General features: G+C 38.6%; 1 long non-coding RNA gene across 1 annotated transcript; it reads left to right on the top strand.

The window, feature by feature from the left end:
- Positions 1-1,559: 1,559 nt before the first annotated feature.
- On the top strand, positions 1,560-15,230 carry LOC140344980 (uncharacterized). Its single transcript, XR_011923717.1, has 3 exons — positions 1,560-1,792; positions 8,703-8,873; positions 15,139-15,230. It is a non-coding gene; the product is annotated as an uncharacterized lncRNA (long non-coding RNA).
- Positions 15,231-18,949: the final 3,719 nt, after the last annotated feature.

Raw genomic sequence — 18,949 nt, 5'->3', positions numbered from 1 at the left:
ATTTAATAAAGCTCTCCAAGGCTGGAGAGAATACACTTTCATCAGTGAAGCTGGGTGATCCAGAAAACCTGGAAATGATTTCTTTAACGTTATTTGATATTTGCTAGCAAAGATTTTGAATCGTGGACCAGATCCATTCCAGGTTTGCTGGACCACCCAGTTTCACTGAAGAAAGTGTATCCTCTCCAGCCTTGGAGAGCTTTATTGAATTAGGGCCTCTCTCTCTCTCTCTCTCTCTCTCTCAGAGACTGCAGAGGGTTTTTTGCTCTTACATTTGTTATTACATTACTCATACATTTATTATTAGTGGTGTAAGAGAATAGGAGAACAGGAGGCTGCTGATACAAGTAGCCAGTATACATTTTCATATATGCAGTGTTGAACCCAGAAATTTTTTAAGCCTGGTGGGAAGAAATTGTAGGTGGGTGGCCGCCCCTGTATTGTGACCCAACTCTTCAGTAACCTGAAAACCCAAAAACAGCCGGATGGTTACTGACAAGTGCCGGGTGGTGTGCCTGGCTAAAAGGGGCCGGGGAGAACACTGTATAAGCAAACTCTACATAAAAACATAAAACATTTCACTTTAATAAAAGTATTAGTATTTAACTTAGTTTTTATATGAGAAGAACAAGATGAACCGGCTTTTCACATCCCTGCCAAAATCCAAATTGTGTGCTCATATTTAGTTTACGTGATTTGCTGTGCCTTTGCCCCTGTATTCATCCTTTTCTCACTGCCAGGCATAGGACAGTAGAACATCATTTTGAACATGATTACATCCACCTGTGACGTCTTGCAATTGGGTCAATATGCTTCCTATTTCTAGAGCTAGGTCACTCTATTCACTTTGAAGGGGAATGGAAATGCGTTCACAATGAAAGAGCTACATTCACAAGGCTCCATACAGAACACAGATGATTGTCTATAGAAATGGTTTTTCGTGATCCTATACAGTGACAGATGAATAAACCATTGCTGTGCACACTCCACCATTCTGTTCAATAGAGATGGCACTGTGCTGTGCTGTCCTTCACAGTGGTTGTTCCCAACCAGTCAGTCATCAATTTGCCATGGCAGATTGATGAATGATGTTAGGAGACTGCTGTACACTAGTCAAAATTTTGCCCAGGATGAGCACGATGGCTAGAAACATCTAATGTATGTACTAAGCTTTATTCCTGCACCTCCTATATGGTCAGTGGTGGTGACAAACAAACAATGGAGCACAAGCAGAAACTTTGCTTTATGGTTGCAATGGGTGACTGCTCCCCTTTAGCTTCCCGTGCTCCAATTTCCAAGAATTAGCTCCATCCATGCAGGCAAATAGAATTTAATCTCTCTTCACAGTAAAAACTTACCTCCACTCCGACTAAATGACAGTTCACACCGCAGGTATAAGTGGACTGAATTTGGAGCTGTTTAGAAAGATCTGTGCCGTAGAGAAAACGAGAGGGGGAGAACTAGATGGTTGCCATGGCAGCGTCAGAATAGCGAGCTGTTTACTGGTAAGTTATTCTGCAGTTGGATTTACAAGCCACAGTATGTATCCGATGTTTGAGGAGCTTATCGTATGCAGGGTCCGTTTTCTCTAGAAGCCGTTTAGCTCGGCACGGCAGTTCATGGGACATGAGGATGCCTGATAAAGAGACTGGGCCCGGCTTCTACCTGCCTACACATGGATTCCAGCCATGGGAACTCTACCTGAACAAGACGCCGTGCACACAAAAGCTCCCAATAACGCAGCCGCTGTTTATTTAGGGGGCTTAGATCTGAGTAGTCTCTGAATCACATGGTAACTCCAACTATTGCGCCTATTGTCTTGATATTTTTACAGTCCGTCAGATTTATTGCCTGTCTGTAATGTGTTTGAAATGTTTAGAATGTGCGGTAGCCGTGGTTGGTGAAGGAATTCAGCTGTGATGTGCTAGGCGCTCCTCGGTAGTTCTTTAGAAATGGAGTAGCACACTTTGACAAGTTTGAAGTTTTCCATAGGGCAGGAACCCACTATTCTTGGCAAATTCTGAGATGTATAGAACTTATGCTTTTTAATGATAGGCTTGCGGAGGCATGTTGGTGGGCTGTTGGGTGATCTTTGCTTTGTTGGGGGAAAAGATATTCGCTGTAATGTTGCCCATACACGTAGTGAGTGAGTGTACTTGTAAGATTTGACACCAACAATCACTTTTCTCAGCTGCTCAGATTTTAATCAGTATTGATCCATGATTGTAGAATCCATGGAAAGCTCCTTTGTTTTATACTTTGAGTTCCTAGGAAACAATAGCAGCTCTGCAGCCAGGCACACCACCCACACTCAGCACTTTTCAATACCCATCCGACTGTTTTTGGGTGGTTAGTGAAAAGTTGGGTCACAATACAGGGGCTGCCACTAAAAAAAGTTCTGGGTTGAACACTGAATAGTTTAGTTTTTTCCTATTTAAACATTCTTTATTTTTAAATTTCAAATTTTTTTCATATAAGGGAATAGGGTAAGGTGAAACAGGTAATAAATTGAACAGACAGTGGAACATAAATAAAATTGAAGAAACAATCGAACATTAATAATATGAGTTACAAATAAAAGCATGGGTGGATGTGGATGTGGATACAACAGGCCAAAAACAGTTAGATGTGGATACAATAGGCCAAAAACAATAATTAGAAAAACAATGGACAATATTCCAGGGGCTTAACAAGCGCAAGGTACCAAGAATGGTTATATACAATGCAGTACAAGGACATGTCGCTTCATAATCATAGGGTGTGAGTATAGATGGAATATAGTTGCGTAGTAGTCATCTGTGCCTCTTACTAAATACGGGCCATCTAGCTGTGAGCTGTGGTACCCTGTGACCATGGCGCATCTTGCAGGTCCTTCAGCGCCTGTAGGGCTAAGTAACTAAGATCACTACTAAGTGACTCAAAATCAAAGGGTGACAATTCGCAAGCTCCTACAGTGCAGTCAAGCCAAACACATGTATCCACAACTCCTGACCTTGTACACTTACATTAGGACATAAATAATAAGGGCGGCTTTCTCCCCAGCCCTTTTTTTGCTGGGCACACCACCGGGCACTTTTCAGTGACCACCTGTCTGTTTTTGGATGGTTACTGCTAAGTTGGGTCACAATACAGAGGCTGCCACCCAACTACAGCTTCCTCCCACCCAGCTTAAAAAATTCCTTGTTTGAACACTGAATACCGGGAACATAAAAGTAAGCAGAATAATGAACTGGCAGTATGGGACATATAGTTGGGGGGGAAGTGAAGGGGAGGGGGGGAATATGGGGACCGCAGGGCCAGAATAGGGCCTAAGTGGAATAAGGGCCATGAGTGTTGCAGTCTTGAGTGAGCTAAGTAGTTTATCGTAGTGGCTGGGGGTCTCATTGATTGGGCTGTTCGGGGCTCAGGTGGCGGCTATACTCTCTGTGGGGGTGAGAAATTGAGACCAGTAGATCTATGTATTAGAAACCATCCTGCTGGTCCCACAAATGGTGGAGGTAAGATCCTCTATAGGGTGGATCTCGTTGACCCGCCCCAACCACAGACACATCAGATTAGGCTTGGGATTCCACCAGTAGGCAGCTATGCATAAGGTAACAGCTACAGTGAGGTGTGTAGTCACCGAAAGTTTGTTCATTTTCAGGGGAGACAGGTTATTCTGCACGTCATCTGTTGCATAATGGAATGAATAGTTTAGGTTTTGCTTAGCAAAATAAATATACCTCTGCAGGGGTTAAAACGTAGTTCAAAATTTTCAAAAATCACATGCAAGAGTTTGTAGAATATACATTTTTTTCTTGCTCATGATTGGTAGTCATCATTGGCCATCAGATCTTACCTTATTCAATAAACTAAGAAAATTTCCCCTTTGAAGAGTGATTTATTTATTTGCTAAATGAACAATCTAATCCACTTTAGTAAATCAACCCTAATGCATTAAATAAACTTAAGTAACAAAAAAGCAAAAATATTTAAATTTTAAATAACAAAGCAAAAAAACAACCAAATACAAATTACAACACACATCAGTAAAAACATCTGTCACAATCAACCACTTTAGTTCACTTTAAAACAGTTGAAATTGGAGGATTTACCTTTTGTTTTCAACTTCATATGATTGCTTTAAATAACTATGGTTGCTATATGTATAGCCATTGGATGTGGCCTATTAAAACTGGGGGTAATTTGCTTTCAAGGTGTTGTTGAAGGGACTGTTATGTGAAAATCATGATGGCTGCTGTTGCCAAATTTTTCTTTTGAGAATGCTAATTTCCTGGTTGTGCTTTTTAGTTTGAGCTTTTTCTGTTTTGTATGTATAGACACGGGGAATTCCCACAGTTTTCTGACACATTTGTCACATTCTTATTCCAAGTTTGATTTGTAGAAGGAGAACAGCAATGGCACTCCAACCTTTCCTTATGACAAGGCTACATTATAGTAAAATAGCCCTGAAGGATCTAATTGTGAAAACTCACAGAAGTAAAGTGCAGGTTCTTGTCACAGCTAGTTTGGTGTTGGTTTATTTCTCTTATACTCCAAGGAAGGCTATAGGGAGAGTTACTGTTTAAGGAAACAAGATGATCACGCATCCTAAATCCAGCAAATAAAACATTAGACATAAAAAAGTTGATCTTGCAAACCATATCTGTAATCAAAGACTATAAATATGTATATTTACTACTGCATTCAACACTTCTTCCTGAGAAATATCTCAACACTTCTGATTTATCTCGTCTTGATGTGGATGTCATCAGAAGGAACCAATGAGAACTATGAGGGATCTCTGAGATTGAAAGTCTTACAATTGTTGGTTTGTAGTCTTTGGGTGACCATTTCATGGAATGGGAGCAGTGTTGGGAAGGTAAGTATCTACAGTCCTTTAACACGGGTATGAATTACTTCCACACTCCTTGCTGGATAATTTCTCCACCTTCAGCTGAGAACTTTTATAGTAATTTAAAACCTGATGGCAAGCTTTCAACGTGGCCACAAAATAGCTAGAATGAGCCTAGAGTAACATTTTAGATGTTGGAACCTGCCAATATTAGTGTCATTTGTAGGTACTGTCTACAGGGAAGGACTTTTTTCCCATGTTGAAACAAATTGTACCGGGGTTTTTTTGCCATTCTCTGGATTAGCTATGTCTATAGGGTTTTATGTGGGATATGTTCATTTCCCTGATTGAACTTGATGGTCTTTTTCAACCTAACTGACTATATAACTATATTTTCCATGGATTTATATGCTAATGTTTAAATTTGGACATTTAAAACTTGAAGATGATCGAAACCATGTGTTACAGATTGCTGTGGTTAAAAGCTACTTGAAAACCTAAAATGCGGCAAGTGTATGACCAGCAGTTGAGGTAGAAATAGGGTGTAGTTTAGGGTTTGGAATCCGGTTAAAGTATAGTTTTAGGGGTAAGCTAAATCCATACACATGGTACATTTCAACCTTTTTCTATCCACAGAAATCACAAATACAAACTAATACAACACAACTGCCAGAAATTACTCACCCACGTTTTATTGACTGCCAAAATTCAGTCGATTGTTAAGTCAGAGCTGTGCTTGTATAGATCACCCAGCCAAGGTTTGCATCAGTTTAATAAATGGAAGGTTAAAGAAAATGTGTCTTTGGATTAAAATAGAATTACAATGGAAAAAAAGTACAAAAATTCCAAATCAAAGTATTTTTTTCTTGATTAAGGTAATTTTCATCCCATCCCCATGAACTTGGCAAAGCTGAAATTTTTTGTTTCATCTATGGTCTTGTGACTTCAACACAAAATCAAATAAAAAGTTTATTTATTGGAGATAATTGCCCCATGTATAGACTGTGTTAGGGCAAATTTTAGGCAGGGGGCTAAGGTACTTATAATTTTATGTATAGTTATCTGTTCCCTGAATTATATTCAGTATTAACCGAAGAGTGATTTCACATAAGAGATGTAAAGCAACGCAGCTGACAGTTCCCGCACATCAGCCAACAGAGGCAAACTGTAATGCCGAGTTAGAACTTTGAATGGAACGGTTGAGCCCATGGCAGACAACTGTGGCAAATAATGGGTCTCAAATGGTCTACCTACCTTATACTTATTATTAATAAACATGACTGCATACAGTTTATTGGTGCGCAAAGTGCTTGTTGCTAATTGTTGCACTGATAATCCAGTGCCAAAAACAGCCGCAGCCATATTGAGAAGCCGGAGAACAATGTTCTGTTTAGATTTTGGAAACTGGCGGTACAGCCACAGTTGACTAAGCTTGCAGGGTGGTATTACCATCCAGGGGCAGTTTACTCTTCTGCTTGACCTCAGTAGCAGATAGAATATTTTATTGCACAAATATGCTGTGATCACAGTTTTTAATTATCTTTTTGTACTGGTGTCATTTTTCCCATTTTCTCCCATATTTTAGCAGTCACGTTGCGTATCATTTTTAATAACTACAGGCACATCTCAGGAAAGCCTTTCAACATTGAGTAGAAATTGCTTTGACATTTACCCAGGAAATATGAGTGTGTAATCATATTACTCAGATCTGTACTGACACACTTGAGCCTCACAGAAAAATGCTCTGTCCATTGTTCACAGACCAACCAGTCTGATATTCTGTAGAATTCCATATTCTCAAACTGGTGCTGAGTTAAAAGGAAAAAGAGATATTTGGTCCTATTCAGTATGATGATAAAAGGCCTATAGCAACTTGGCAGAAATCTAAGTTTCACTTAACGCGGAACATTTAGCAAATATTCGGTGGGTGATGAACGTCTGCCAAATTTAGCAAAAATGTATAGTTGATTACCCTGCGCAGCATGCTTTGCTGATTTTTGCACAGACTTAGACTTTGGGTGCTTACTGAAAAGTTGGATCACAATATAGGGGCTGCCACCCTCCTACAGATTCTTCCCACCCAGCTTTTAGAAAATTCTGGGTAGAATACTGCTCAGGATTTGCAACCTGCACTGCAAGTAACCAGAAGTGCATGGCTAGAAGTTTTTTTGTTGCTTTTAGGAACTGCTGCAGCCATCTGCAAAAAGTGGTTCCCATCCACTCATATTTACTTGAATTGCAGTGGTTGAGTACACAGCAGAATGCTCCAGCTCACTGCAGATCTGAAATGACTCTTACTGTTGTAGTTACAGAAAGATTTAGCACAAGGGATGGGTCTTTAAATTCTCCCCCCACCTCCTAGACACAAAAAGCAGATGGTGTCAGCCCTGCCTATTACTTCTGATCACTATCTGCCTCATCTTCATAACGCCCCTGTGTGCACAGAAAGAGAGCACAGGAACCTAACTACTTACAAGATTTTTGGCAAGACCAGCATGTGCTTTTTTAACATCTTTTAAACAGATGTAACAAAACATTATTGTTAGGGTATATTTGGATTTTGTGCAGAATCCAAACAATAGTTTTGAGAAATATTTAGCTTTTCATCATTACAGCTGTTTGATTTAAACATTGCTTACTGTTTATTTTTGTCCCATCAATGGATCTTGGTGAATACTTGTGATTTCACTAGTAGTAGGACACACCACTAGGGGCGCTGTTGTATTGCGGTATACTGCATATTTCTGTACTAGTGAGGATAACGAGCTGCAAACAGTACGGAATAGTTATTAGTGTCAGTAGTTTAAAGTGCCTTGTAGTGTTACATACATATCTAATCAACATTAGATAAGTTAAAGAACTTTGCTTTTTAAAAATATATTTTGAATGGGTATGTAGACCTATGAGCAAATATTTCACCACTGGGGTACTAGGATTTTGTAGAGAAGCTGAAAACTCGAGATCTATAAAACAGTTTCAGGTAGACTTATCATCCTAAGTACACATGAAGGCAAAACTATGACTGCTCTTCTGAGCTTGTTCTTTTTGCGTTTGTGTTAAATTCCCTACCATTCAACACGCTTGCTAGAGTAAGGACAATGTTCTCCCCAGCTTCTTTTAGACTTTTCAAAAGTTGGGTCACAATACAGGGGCCACAACCCAGTTTAAGAATATTCTGTGGGAATGCTGAAGGAGAAATACCAGGTCATTTATACAGGGCTAAGGACTTTCTCCCCACTTTCCTGAATACTGGATTGCTGAGTTTTCAATAGCCAAGTATCAGTGCTATCACACTGGGCAAAGGGAAGTGCGACTCTGCCATACCTGGAGGTGGCAGATATTTTTTCTGTGCTTCCAGTGGCTTAGTGGATTGGTAGGGAAAACAGAAGAGTATGTACAGCAGGGAAACTTTTTTTTGATTTGCCCTGCATGGGAATTATACAAGCTTACATTAAAGTGTACCAGTTTCCAATACTGTGTAGTGACATTAGGGTACATATAAGTGGGTAAGGGGTGTGTTAGTAAGAGATCCTGACATTTGTCTTTAATGGACAAACTAATAGACTCTCATGAAGCTCTAAAATAAAACACATTGGCACTTAGGCACCTAGGGACAGCCAGCTTTTATTGTGGTTATTGAGGTATCCTAGCGTACACAACACAAGCTATCTCTGAATCTGATTTTAGAAGTGTATTGCAGTGCTTAATTCCTCCATTCCCACAGTCACTGCTTAGCAATATTTTAAGCATCAAGCTGAACTTTTAGATTTGGCTGCCATCTTACATTTAGGAACTAATGAAAATTGTTGATGAAAATTTGTTTTAACATTGTCTTTGTTCTTATATTCTGCTAATTTTATATTCACAGGAAGAATGCAAACAGATATTGGCTCAGCAGAAGTCAAACTCCCAATCAGATTCTCATGATGATGAAATCTCCCCTCCACCTCCAAATCCGGTGGTTAAGGCCAGACGCAGGAGAGGAGGAGTCAGTGCAGAAGTGTACACTGAAGAAGATGCCGTGTCTTATGTTAGGAAGGTAATGTATCTTTATTTGTGGTTTTCTTTTCATGGATATTACTTTTTTTATGTAGTCTCAGTTATGGTGTTTGATTTGATGGTCATCTTGGTGGAAAAAGCAACTTACAAATGGACAATAGCTTATAAATAACCCCCCCCCCTCTATAACCCTCCTTATAGATAACCTTTTGTGATTAGCAGTATATCTGACAGTTATTGATTTGAACCTAAATAAAGGGTTAAAAGGTCTCTTAAACCAGAACTAACCTAAAAACAAAAAAAACACACTTACCTGTAATCCCGCAGGTCCCTTGATGGCGCTGGTTCTTCCGACGATCTGGTCCTGCATTGTGTTGGGATTCCTCTTCGTCCCGGTGCAGAGGAAGCGCCGGGCACCTCCATCTTCAGTCTTCTCTTACGGTCTTCTTTCTTCGTCACATAGCCAGTGTGAAGGGGAAAAAAGGAGAACTGATCTCAATGTGCATGCATGAGATTGGCATCTCTTTGCCCTGGGAGAAAAAATGACCCTTCTGCGCATGCCCGAGATCAGGGCATGCGCAGAAAGGGCACACCGAGCCTTCTGGGATGTGTGACGTAGGTATCCCGGGAGGCTCTGTGCTCCCAAGGAGTCTTGATTGCCACTCCACAAAATTTTTACTGTATAAAGAAGGGTTGTCTACCCTTCTATGTAAAGTAAAAATGTTGAGTTTAGGTACGCTTTAAAGTCTGACAATTGCTGCTCTTTCAGCTACCTAAACCTCAGGCGTATCTAAACCTACAAATAAAAAAGTGTTGTGTTATAGTTTATCAGTCCTTTATCAGGGTTTTTTTTTTCATCTGTCAATGATCATACTCCTGATGACATACTTTCTGTTTTTATGGTGGCTACTCTCAATCACTCTACTGCCTCTATGGATGGAATCATGGTTTTCTGTGCCACCTAGTCTGCTCTCCTGATTAGAACTACATGCATGTCTATCTCTATTCATTAGTAACACAGGTGTAGAGGAAGGTGCAATTTTCAGAAGATAGCTTGAAAGATTTTTTTTTATTTCAGTTTAGTTCACAAGAATACCTACATTTCTGGCAAGGCCAGAAGTTTTTTTCTGTACTTGCTGACAATGCCATCACATCTAAGGGCAGGTAAGCTGTAATGTTTTACTTTCTGATGTCTTTTAAATGCTACCTCGAACAATTGCTTGAACAGAGGTCCTTATAGTTGCAGATTTTTTCATATGATTTGAAGTTCCCTTCACACCTCTTCTCCAATATATTGCTTTAAAGCAGCCTAGTTATTTGCATTCGCCTACAACACATTATAATTATTACAATTAAAATGCACTTGTGTCTAATTTTTCTGATGAATCGCAGCATGTGGTTTTATGTGATCCGTGACCCCTTACTCTCAAGCCTAGAAGCTAAACTCATACAAAGTAAAAGTAAATCCAAACCTTTCTTACAAATATCTGCACAATTATAAGAGTTTAAGAGTTAGTATCTAGAGTCTTGCATAAGCCCAGTCATGATTGATTTTCTTTGAAGAATCTCTGTCATCTGTCTCTGTCATATTGTATCTGAGTATTTGAATAATTATCATAAGTGAAATGTTGTTGGATATTACTGTTGGCCAGTTTCATATTGCAAATTCCAATTTCAACTACCACCCAGTATTTTAACTTGCTTGTACAGGTGGAGGAAACTGGCAAGTAGTTGGAATTGGAAATTCACGGAGTAGGTAGTGAGAGTATATTTATGGTGAGGGTACTGTGAGCTCAATTAGAAAAGGTTTAACACAAGGTTAGCAATTTTGTATAGCCATGTAACTGCACATTTTAGATCCCATTCAACCTAAATAAATATCACTTTAAAAAAATAGGAATCTTTTCAGTCTTGATATCATCAAAAAAGTCCTAAAGGCAAATAAGATTCTAGTGGGTGATTCAGTATTTTGTGATAAAACAATGGACCTTCAAAACATTTCATTGTTATTAGACCTTGTATTCAGTTTTATTACTCAGAGAATGGCAATGAACTGTATGAATGTACTCTTCTCTCTGCCGGCTTTAAAGTCCCTGACTACAATCTGAACTCCATAATATGCATGGTAAAGTCATTGGAAAAAGCAAAAAATGTACTTATGTTATGCCGATGTAAAGATTTTGGTTGAACATATTCTGTGTTGTGGGTTCACTTCAGCATTCAGACTTTGTCAAACTGTTATGACAGCCCTATATCTACACAAATACTGGTCTGCAATGTATAGTTTAGAATTTAGGGTAAAAGCTGCCACACTGATTTCTGTCTGAAGTTTCTCAAGATGACAAAATAGAGAGAAGATACAAGAATATAGTGGGTTAGTATATTAAAATTGTAGGAGTAGCAGCCTATTGCTAATACTCATTAGCAGTAGTCCTTTTTATTATTGATGTGGTATGCAGCACCCTAACACTAGTCTGACCCTCTAAGCAACCTGTTAAAGGGCACTCTGACTTCATATTCCATCTACTCTAAAGGCTGCAGACAGACTATCATTCAGGTTTATGTCTTAGAGACTGGATTCCCCCTTTACCCTTAAGGCTTACTCTGCCATGACTGTAATATCCTTTTTGGCATCAGCTCTCTGTTTTCCAGATTTTAATGGCTACCACCCAGTCTTTTACATTATAATAGGTGGATGTTTTTGCCTTGTATCTTAACCACCAGAGGAAGTTTCCTTTTTTGCGGGAGGTCGATGGGGGTATAGTGCTTCATCCTTAGTGGGATTCAGAGGAATAGCTTTATGTCATTGGTGTGAGTTGAAGGAATAATGCTCCATCAATGGTGTGTGTGAAACAAATATTGCCCCATCCTTCGTTTCAGTAGTAGCATTAGTAGAGCCGAGTTGGTGAGAGTAGGTGGAATAGTGCTTCATACTTACTGTCATTGGGAGAGTTGTCAGTGAAAGAAATAGTTTCCCATATCCTGTGTCATTAGGAAGATATGTGAGCTTTTATTGGTGCCAGGACATGGAAAAGTGCTCCATCGTTGGATTCGGTTGGTAGAAACAGTCATCTGTTGTCATTGGGAGGAATAAGACCCCATCTTGTTGTCGGTATGAGGAATGGTGTTTCATCATTAGTGTCATTGAAGTCAGTGGGAGAATATTTCCCTGATATTTGTTTCATTAGGAGGAGTAATTCCCCACACTTGGTATAATTTGGAGACATTGGCCCTGATTTATTAAAGCTCTGCAGGGCTGCAAAGGATACACTTTCATCAGTGAACTTGGGTGACCCAGCAAACCTGGACAGGATCTGGTTCAGGATTGAAAACATTTGCTAACAAAATGCAAATGACTTTAGGAATTCCATTCCAGGTTTGCAGGATCATCCAGCTTCACTGCTGAAAGTGTATCTTCTCAAGCCTTGGAGAGGTTTATTAAATCAGGACCATAGTGGTGTCAGTGGAAGCAATATTTCCACATTGTTTGTGTTTTTGGTAGGAATACCATGCCTCAGTGTTGGCTTTGGTTGGAATATTGGAAAATGTGATTTCTTCTTTGTTCCTGGTTCAGTGTAAACTTCATTTTTAAGTTGGGTGACAGTAGACAAATGGAGAGGGTAAGTCTTCAGTGTTAAAACATTACTCAGATGCTAACACTACCAAATATGAAGGAAAATTGGTTTTAGTTAGACTTTTAAATAGATGCAAGGCCATTATGATAATTTTGCTGTAAACTGCACTATTTTACAAAAGTAACGGAGTGTTTTTTTTCCCCAAAATTAAATTAGAAATCTCAGCTGGGATTGCCTGGTGGTTGCAGAATACTACAGTTAATTTGTCCATCCCTCAGCCATAATTCATTATATATTATCCCTGCTTTTTTCCTGTTTCAGCAGATTCAGTTTGTGCTGTTCACAGAACACCGTAAAGCCTTTCATTATTGTGGATTGAGGAGATTAGATGAACATCTTCACATTCTTTAGATATTGTTACAACTCAGGAACCTTCTTTTTCTAATGCATAATTCATCTTTTGCTATTTTTAAACACGTTTATTGCTTTCTGGCTGCTAAAGATACCCTCAATCCACCTCGCTGCACAACTGTATGTTATCCGGGAGCCAGACGCGTTAATCTCATCGTAATATAAAAATAATAAAACAGAGTGCATTTCCATTTGGGGGAAGGCACAAGGTATATCATTTCTCATGGCAATAAAGATGGCCCATTAATCTGGCATCTGCTACATGGAGGTGGAAATTGCCTGTGGATGGATCCTTTTTAATAGCTGCTTAACCTCTGTCACTGCACAGCAATCTTTTAAACACCTCAGGATATTGCTTTTGTCTAAAGAGGAAGAGATGCATAGTTTCTCAGACAAGGAGAATTGTTGGATGGCGTTAGTAGTTGGATAACTTTCATGCACGTTGGCATAGAACTTCTGCCCCAGGGACAGATAGGAATTATGGGCAGGTGGCGTCTGGTTGAAGTATTCAAGTAAAAACAAGTTAGATATCTTTGGACATATCTCTGCACTAGACCTTTGGGTTATCCTTCTGTTTTGGAAATAACATGAATTTTAATACATCTGTAATACAATACACTATGAGGCTAAAGGGACCCATAAGCATTAAATCGTTATTGCCCAGACTGGTAGGTTATGGTTTGTTTAGACCATGGGCATTCGGAAATGAAGTTACTGTTTTTAGCCAAATCTAGGTAATTTAATGTATGTAATGTAATAATATAATGTTACTTGAAGTACATAGGGGGAGGCCGATGACCACCTGCTGACCATTCTTGAGAAGGGAGGCGTGACGAAATTGATTGTACAAAACCTGAGGTTTTCATTTATTGGGGCATGCTTAAAGCAAACCTAAACTTAAAAGAAAAAAAAAATTGTGAGCAGACAGGTACTTTATTGTGAAAAGAACAGATGATATCCCTTCTGCCATAAAATAAATTTACCTGCCTGTTTGCGATTGTTAAGCACACTCACCTCTGGACAGCAGCATCTTCACCTGGCCAGACAGGAATAATGAAACATATTGGAGTTTTTTCACTTCTGGAACTTCTTCTTCACAACCTGGTATGCCTTGATGTGCACCAATCTGAATATACGCAGCTCAACACACATTACAGAAAACCTTGTGAACAGGCGGGCAAGTTTATTTTATTGCAGAAAGGACATCGCCTGTACCTTCTGCAAAAAACTAATTTCAGCCAACCATTGGGCATACTCAGGTTGTGACAACGTGTTAATGACATCTAGTGTAGTTATACAAAAATATTTTCATCTATAAAGAATAGAATATCACAGCAAATCAGCAATAATTGCAGAGATGTCATTTAGTGAGTTAAAACTGAATTTTAGGGATTAAAAAATGCACTTGGGCTACCTCTATTCTAATCAACATGGCTACAAGGCAGACTGCAAGAGCCTCCATCTTGTCCTTGCTCTTGGCACAACACAGTTGTTGGTGATTGGGGTTGTGTTCGTTGTGTGTGAGTCACTTGATCAAGAGATCTGACAGTAGAATGTGAACCAGTTTCTATCAGTTGATGCAACAGCTCACTGGAAGGTTTAGAACTTCTCTTTATAAGAGATAGACATCTTTTTTTGACACCTTGCCTACTCCATATCTTCACCAGTCCTTTGCTGGCTCCTGGGCTGCAAGAAATGCCACTTTTTACTAAAACTTTGTGACAAAATATAGTGAGTCATTGGGGACGTAAAGTCCTTATTAAAGCCTTTTAGTAAGCTACATCCCATCTTTACATTTTTAATAGCAGTGAGTTGCAGTAGGATTACCAAAGTTATTAGCAGAGCAGAGTGTCATGGTGCATGGGAAAAAGAAGAGGCAGTATGGAACCTGTGCCCTCTTTGTCTTTAGCAGATTGTCATGATTGACTGGAGCATGTTTCCAGGTGCAGACATGTTACATCCACAATCAAACTGGCAGTCAAGAACTTTTCATGAAAATGATTATTAACTGAAACTTGAGGAAGGTGTTCGGTTTCCTGGGCACAAGACGCCAGGAAGATATAGTGATACCCAGTTTAATTATACTGTACAGGACTGTAACATTCATGTGTAGTCAGAAACAGTAAAAAAATGGTTTTCTTATTAGAGGTAAAGAGTGTGCTGATTAAAAAGATTTTTTATATTTAATCTCCTGGATATCTATCCTATCCTTGTTGGAAATGAGAGGTCTTGAACTTTTGGATGCATTCTTCATGGATTCGCTCAGCATTTTATGCCAGGAGCTTGGAAATAATTAATTCCTCTGTTATTTTTCTGCAGGTTATTCCAAAAGACTACAAGACGATGACTGCCCTGGCAAAAGCCATCTCTAAAAATGTGCTATTTGCCCACCTTGATGACAATGAAAGAAGGTATGAGATCTTGTTCTTTGCATGTTCGCAAAGTCCACATTCACCCATGACTTGGTACTGGTGGTATGAACCCAAGGACAATTTATTATATCTTTTGAAGTCTTTAATTGGTAGATTTCTCCCCAGAGATGTGCTTTAAGTTACTAATATGGGGAAATGTGGATGTGTTCCAGACATTTTTTGTATGTGTTTACAAGCAGCAAACAAGCTATTTCTAACCACTCTAGCTGCTTATAGTGAGAAGTAATTATTGCCAAAAATCCTATAAACACAGACTTCCAAGTGGGGTCTTTAAAACAGTTTAGGAACATCTGTTGTGAGCTCACATTAGATGCTTTCAATCTGCCTGATGTCTTAGTCTGATGTGATATAAAATAATAAAACCAGGAGTTCAATATTAATTCTCCACAGGGCCTATATATAGGGAATTGTTTGTTCTAAAGTGCTTTTACAGTTTGTTTAGAAAATAGAAATACACAAGTGTGCTTAGCTCAAGTTAACTTTAAACTACAAAATGCCCAGAATAGGATTGTTACAAGTGTATGGTTTATGTCTGAAAGTTCATCTTTTATTATTTAACCTGTGTTTAGGTTTTTCTCGGTAAACGTAACATCCTTTGGTGTGCAAATGTACCATTCTCAAAAGTCAAATCAAATGTACTTTAAATTTATTACTATTATAGAGGTTGAGTGAACATTCTTTAAACTTTGGTGAATGTTCATTGAAGTTAGAGGACATTCTTTTCAGTTAAATGTTCTTAGGGTCTTTGCTCCTAGGAGAAAATAATTTAAGAGTTGTAACTGAGAAAATACCCCAGGAACATTTGATCCTTAAAGTGAAACATTTTCCTTTCACAGACTTTAAGTTCAAAACATCAGGTTATTCAAACTTTGTTTGCAGAATGAAAAAAAGACATTTACTCAACTTTAAAAAATGTTCGTCCAACATCAAACAAACCCTTCATGAACTGAACCCGGACATTTGTTCCCATCCCCGATACCCGCATAAAGCAAACCTTTCCAATCCGCCAAAATGCCACATTCATTTTCAACTCAAGAACATTCCATCTACATCATTCACACAACTCACAACTTAATGATTTATAAATAGCCCATGAGCTAAAGCACACATGTTACCTAATTAGCTCAGAACAAATATGCAAGCCCCCTTTTGAAGGAACTATTTAAATTGATTATAAATATAACTTTAGGTGTATTTTTAAATGCAGCATAAGTAGATAAACAGTTTTGTTTAATATTTATTTCAATATCATTTGTTGCAATACATAATAATAAAAAGAACAGGAAAAAAAAACATTTAAAGGAAATAAAAAAAAATCACCTTAGATACAAAGAAGAAGTCCAACATCATATAACAATATACCTTAATGAACATAAGGGCAGGTGATCTGCGGTGGGAGCAGGTGATCCTAAACGGCTCCCAGCGGTTGGCACCTTGCCAGCTGTTCCCACCACAGAATTGATTGTAAAGCACCAGCATTTGCAGATTTGACAGCAGGCAGTAATGAATTAGTGACTCTCTGCTGCTCCATTCATGCTCTGTTGGGCTGACGTGGGTAGATGATACATGTAGTGCTTCCCCCAAAGCAATGGTTCACCGGTGCAAGCAATCTGTAACTGCACCACAATCTCTGAACATATACTAAAAGTTTGAAAAATATTACTTAGTACATAAATATTAGCTTTTGATGTCCCATGAACAGTGCAGAGATCACAGGGATGGGTTTATCATTTAACTGATACGCTTTTACTGTCCAATCAGATGCCAAATGAAATGCAAATCTCACCCAACCACATGGCATAACAGTTTAACATAGATATCTGATAGTTTAAAGGAAATCTCACCTGAAACAAACATGGTGGCTACATTTGTTATGTGCAAGGAAACATACATATCATAAGAATTATTAGGGTGTAGATACCCTTAAAAATATCAGATTTACCAGAAAAGTACAGAAAGTAAGAGTACAGAGTCACTGTTAAAGAATGGAATTTAGGCCTGAAATAAATTCCCAGGCCTGTGGTCGATTTGGGAGTTATTCCTAACCTGTATGATACTAATAAAACATAGTTAAATGTGAAATATCATACAGCAGATTGTAAAAATGATTCATTTTCTGCAATGTCTGGCAATAAAATAACTACTGGATTTATATAGGGAGTTCCTGTAATATTATGATAAAATTCACGTTCCTGAGTTTGACTTTTTTCATAGCTGCTTTATCAAGTCTGCTGATGATAACCCAATAGTGATTTATGAATGAGGTGTACAGAAAAATCTCTGTATCCTCACCCATGGTTACATGGGGCCTGAGAACGAAAAAGGGTGAGGTTACTGTAACAAATTCCAAACGGCAGCATAATCGTCTCTTTCGGTAAATAGTGCTACTAGAAGGGGACTTCCTATTGATGTTATAAGGGGGTCACAGTGTGCAAGGTCAGACAGAAGGAGTCATGGGACAGAGCTATTGAATTGCAGCAGTGGGCTGGTTTCATCAGAGCACCCACACACCAACCGAAAGACACAAACATAACCATTGCTAAGGAAATAAAAGTTCAACTGTCACTGACCTGAAGCTTAGCTAATATATCTGTGTCCACAGTATAGCTTTATGTGTGTACCAGCCTGACTGGCGGCAGCCTTGGATTGATAGCTCATACATGCTGTTTTTAATGACTGGTGGAGAACTCTACAGTGACCCATGTGTTAATGGACTGACCAAGTCTGAAGCTTCAGTTAAGACGAGTTGTGAAGGAATCCTACCATTTTTTATGATGTGCTGAGATTCCTCATAAACAAGACACTGTGTAGGTCCTTTCTAAGACTTCTTAGGGTTATTTGCAGTAGGAAGTTGAGTCAGAGCTTTCAAATAAATGTCTAGGCCTGCTGTGTTACAATACGAGTGGTCTCTAATAAATGTGCACCTTTATAAATTTTGGGGGGAATTGCTTGGTAAAAGAAGCCATTGCTTAGAAATTTTAAGCCTGCAACTGTAAACAAAGTCTGCTTTCTTGTTTTTGTTATCTTTTTCAAAGTGTATTCAAATGCCCAATAAAGGATAAATATGTGATTACTATATAAAGGGAGTGCATCTTCTAGATATTTGCAGCATAACTGCAGCAGATTACAATATCACATTTTATAAAGTCCACCAACCCCAATGAGGAGAGTAACCACAAATACACAGGTACTTGTCCTAATAGTCTGTAATATATGTGGATAGTTTGTGTCCTGTCCTCTTCTATTCTATTTCCTGCAGATGTTCCAAGGTGGAACTTTGATGGAAACATCTGCAGAAAAAAAACTGATTTTTTATAAATTACATTGGTACTTTGGTTATCCACACAGCGCCAACACACAGCTAAAGACCATAAAACCTAAAATATTTGCTGATAGATTAAAAGAGAGGAAATGACTTTCAGCTCTCTGTCTATGAAATATATGTTGGGTCACCTGGTGCTTGACCTATTAGATCAATTCTGTTTGAGCCAAACAGTAATATGCCAATACCTCTTTGCTGGAAACCATAATATATTGTTGAGACAATATGTAACCAGAAATACATGTTTGAATCTTGTAAGAATGTTCTGATTTACTACAATTCAAAACATACACATTGCCTTATTTAACTTTTAGTTAATGGGGTATATATATACATTTATGCTTGTATCAGATAATATATTTTTTTACATTGTCTA

The sequence above is a fragment of the Pyxicephalus adspersus genome, unplaced genomic scaffold (genome assembly GCF_032062135.1).
Source record: "Pyxicephalus adspersus unplaced genomic scaffold, UCB_Pads_2.0 Sca283, whole genome shotgun sequence".
NCBI lineage: Eukaryota > Metazoa > Chordata > Amphibia > Anura > Pyxicephalidae > Pyxicephalus > Pyxicephalus adspersus.
The sequence above is the reverse complement of the archived record's forward strand: the minus strand, read 5'-3'. Positions and strand labels throughout refer to the sequence as shown.